Genomic DNA, 5,000 nt, shown 5'->3' with positions numbered 1-5,000 from the left:
ATCGGGTGGCGCTCCTGTCACTCTCGTTGCGTCCAGGTGATTCTATTCGTCTTAGTATTCTTAGTTTCTACTCAGTACCAAAGGAATCAAACCCTCATCGTCGGACAGGAAAACACAACTGAAATATTGATATCAAGTGTAATAACTTTTTCTTTTTTTTCAAACAACTGGAGCATAGTTTTGGATGTCATCATACAGAAGCACCAGATAGATGTAAATATCCTAATTAATTTTTCGAAATTATTTGTCCAGGAAATAGGTTTCCTCTCTTCTTCCTGATGCCCAACAAGCCTAAGGCTTAACGTCTTAGCAAGAAACATTCTGACTAAGAAACAACACGAGAACGGCGATCAAGAGGGATGTTCTCTGAGAAAAGGAAGTCGATGGGCGGAGTACCTCAGGGATCAGTGTTGGCATCGGTCATGTTTTTGTGTGTGAACAGATGGCTTGGCCGGGGCTAGTGGCTAGAATGAATTCTTAGAAGCAATGTGCAATGTTGAATAGGTGAACGCGTACAACTTACCGAACATAACTACAGGGGACCGTAAGTCCTACACTAGGAAGTTCTGTATTCTCTATCACTTATCATCTGTATCCATATAGTTATCTAATCTTTTCTTAAGACAACCGTTTCAGCGCTCACTACAAGTTTACTAAATCTATTCCATTCATTAACCACTGTGTTGGTAAACCAGTTCTTGTCTTTTTTTCCTTCATAAACCTAGATTTGTCTAATTTGAATTCATTACTACGAGCCCTGCCTTGCTGCCTTAATACTGCCACATCATTCCAACTTTGTTCCTCACTACGTCAGGTAAGTTTGTTTAGTCAAAAAAGCAAAATTGAGGCAAAACCGGTTCTTTGGTTTTGCTCAATCAGAATTTCGTTTTGTTCCATTTCTTTCACTTTGGTCTGGAATTAGCCAAAATAAGATATGTAAGTGGTGTTATGGGGTTACATAGTGCAGAGGAATGGCTGAACACAGGGTTGTCTGGTACAATGTGGCAGAGGTGATAAAAACAAGGACTATATTTCCAAGAGCACAAAGACAGGTAAATATTTTTTTCCATTTTAGTTTTAGAATCCAAATACAAAAAATATATATATCATATTTCTAGGAGCATTAGGACAGTTTTTATTTGCTTATTTATTTTTAGATATAAGATAAAAGCGAGAACTCATATATTCAGGAGTATGACAACACACACACATATATATATATATATATATGTATATATATATATATATATATATATATATATATATATATATATATCGTAACTAGAATATAGACGTACAACTTATGTTTCTCGGTGAAAGTTAGACATCTCACAGTCAGGCATACCAACCGATCAATTCTAGTGTTGTTTCCAACCCGAAAAAAAAACAGTGTGTACACAGGCGTACCAACTGTGCAAACGAACCAAGAAACAAAGAAGGCGAGAGGCACAGAGAACCGAACCGGGGCCATCATGCACACGAGGCGAGGACGAAGGCCGCTACGCCACAGCACACCTGATGAACCCGATACTAGATTTTTTTTTTTTTTTTTTTTCTTTTTTTCTTTTTTTTTTTTTTTTTTGCCAATGACGTGATGTGTCTAAGAGATGCAATCGTTTCTGCTGGAGCCCCCCAGTCTTCGTCACAGCAAGAGGTCCGTCAATCAGCTAAACTTCAAGACTGGTTTTTACATTAAGAGTGCTTGATTGCATGTGTGTGTGTTTGTGTGTATTATATATATAATTATATATATACATACATGTGTGTGTGTGTGTGTGTGTGTGTGTGTGTGTGTGTGTGTGTGTGTGTGTGTGTGTGTGTGTGTGTGTGTGTGTGTGTGTGTGTGTGTGTGTGTGTGTGTGTGTGTGTGTGTGTGTGTGTGTGTGTGTGTTACTGACACTGTGAGAACTGGGCCGTGAAATTCCTTATACCTCAATAGGAAGGGAGATGGAGGGAGGAGGAGAGGGCGAGGACTATGGGAGTGGGAGGAGGAGGAAGAGGAGGTGTGAAGGAGTGAATGGTTAGAAGAGAGGTGGGAAGAGAACATTTAAGGAGTGTAGGAGAAGAACGAGGAGTGGTATTAGGAGAAACACAAAGGAACTGCCAAGTGTAGGCCTTATGGTCTCTTGCAGTCTCCTTCATTCTTATGTTCTTATGTTCTTATGAACACAAAGAAAGAACAATCAACAGCAGGCCTACTGGCCCTAACGAGGCTGCTTGTGTTTACTAAACTAAGCTACAATTAAGAAAACAGGGCAAAAGATCAACTAAAACTACTGCTACCACTATCCTACCCAATTGCAATTAAATGCCAGGTTGTCAGATCTTTTATTACAAGGAGGAGGAGGAGAAGGAGGGGGAAGAGGAGGAGGAGTACTTTGGGAGGGGGGGATTAATTGGGTCCTTCTCTTCGACGTTATAAATCCACCCCTCTCCCTTCCTCTCCCTCTCTCACCGTCGTTCCTCTCCTTCCTCTTCCTCCTCTCCCTCATACTCTTGTCTCTCTCCCACTTCTTAATCTCCTCGTACTTTCTTCTCTCTCTCCTTTTCTCTTCACTTCTCTCTTTATTCCTTTCCTTCCTCTCTCTCTCTCTCTCTCTCTCTCTCTCTCTCTCTCTCTCTATCTATCTATCTCTCCCCCCCCCTCTCTCTCTCTCTCTCTCTCTCTCTCTCTCTCTCTCTCTCTCTCTCTCTCTCTCTTTCTCTGTCTCCCTCTCTCTTTCTCTTTTTCCTTGTTACTCATTAATCGTCCCTCTTTCCCTCCCTCCCTCCCTCCTCCTCCTCCTCCTCCTCTTCCCCCTCCTCCTTCTCCATCCCCTCTTCTTCCTTAATGGTCCTCATCCTCTCCTCCCTCACTCCATCGTGAGGAGGATTGAAGGACATTGCTTGTTTGTCTACGACCATTGGGTCCCATAGTTTTTGTACCTCCTCTTCCTCCTCCTCCTCCTCCTCCTCCTCCTCCTCCTCCTTCTCCTCCTCCTCCTCCTCTTAATCTTTTTTCTTTAATTCCTTTACCATTTCCGGGAATGAAAAAGAAAAAAAAATGTTGGCTGACCTTCGTCTTGCGAATAGCGGAATACCGCTAACTCTCGCTGGAAGAACATCAGCGGGGGACCTTTTGGACTTCAAGGGCCACCTACCCTAGACTTTGGAATCCACAATTGCATGATGCCCTAAAAAAATAGATAGATAAATAAATAAAATAAAAAAATAAATAAATAAACAAAATAATAAAATAATAATAAAAATTGTAATAGCAATAGTGATAATAGCAATAATGATAATGATGATAATAATAACAATAATAATGATGATGATAATAATGATAATAATAATAACGATGATGATAATAATATTAATAATAACGATGATAATAATAATAATAACGATGATAATAATAATATTAATAATAACGATGATAATAATATTAATAATAACGATGATAATAATAATATTAATAATAACGATGACAATAATAATATTAATAATAACGATGATGATAATAATATTAATAATAACGATGATAATAATAATATTAATAATAACGATGATAATAATAACAATAATGATAATGATGATAATAATAATATTAATAATAACGATGATGAGGATAATAATAATAATAATAATACCTGTAATGATGATGATGATGATGATGATGATGATGATGATGATGATGATGATGATGATGATGATGATGATGATGATGATGATGATGATAATGATGATGATCATGATGATGATAATAATGATAAAAATAATGATAAAAATAATAAAACTTCATTACACGCAAGTTATGCATAAAAACTTAATTTTCTCCTAATGATTTGTAACAGATTTTTTTTTGTTATATATCAAAGAAAGAAAATTTAAATTTCGTACATAATTTATTTATAAGCTTGAAAAAAAACGTTCCTTTAAAGGATCTCTATGCGTTCGTGGGTTAAACGCGACTTTCCTCAATCGACTGCAATGATTATAATTTATGGGTAGCCCCTGCAGTTGCTTTGGGGAAACAAATGTTTTATGAACAAAATACATTTATTTGTTTATTTATTTATGTATTTATTTATTTATGTATTTATTTATTTATTTATCTATTTATTTCATTTATTTATTTATTTATTTATTTATTTTTTTTTTTTTTTTTTTTTTTTTTTTTTTTTTGTATCATCCTAACATTAAGTCCACGAGGAACACTGACTAGAGCTCTTAGTGGTGACCTTACGTCAGTGACACTGACAAACAACTCCGATTCGTCACAGACGCGCCTCTACTTGAGCCCCAGTCACACCAAGCTCATGACCTGTTTCCGACCACCTTCGACCGAAAATCAAGTGCTGGGTCGGCGACACAAAACCTATACAAGGAATTGAAATGGAAAAAAGTTAATGTGGTTGGTAAGATGAAAATCTATGTACTGTGGACTACTCAGTGTATGTTGTAATATATCTATCTGTCGATCTATCTATTTATCTATTTTATCACCGACTACCAGCGACTTCCAAAGACTACCTGCAACTGGTCGCCGGAAATAGGTCGTAACTTGATGTGACTGGGTCCTTACGAACATTCGACATACGAACTTTCAGACTTAAACGAACAAAGCCTCAAAGGTATCCAACATCAAATCCAACATTAAAGTATTAATATTACAAATAATTTTTGGTTTATCATTAGTAATATATTTTAGGATAAAAAAACATGTATAGAATTTATATCGTACTTATGCATGTAGAATTGAATAATTTTTGAATGATGTTAAATATCGAGTTGCGAAAATTTCGAGTTACGAACATTTCGAGTTACGAACATTTCGAGTTACGAACATTTCGAGTTACGAACATTTCGAGTTACGAACATTTCGAGTTACGAACATTTCGAGTTACGAACATTTCGAGTTACGAACATTTCGAGTTACGAACATTTCGAGTTACGAACATTTCGAGTTACGAACATTTCGAGTTACGAACATTTCGAGTTACGAACATTTCGAGTTA

Source organism: Oratosquilla oratoria, chromosome 26 (assembly GCF_046742065.1).
Source record: "Oratosquilla oratoria isolate Oo_2021 chromosome 26, ASM4674206v1, whole genome shotgun sequence".
Lineage (NCBI taxonomy): Eukaryota > Metazoa > Arthropoda > Malacostraca > Stomatopoda > Squillidae > Oratosquilla > Oratosquilla oratoria.
This window is presented reverse-complemented; position numbering follows the sequence as displayed.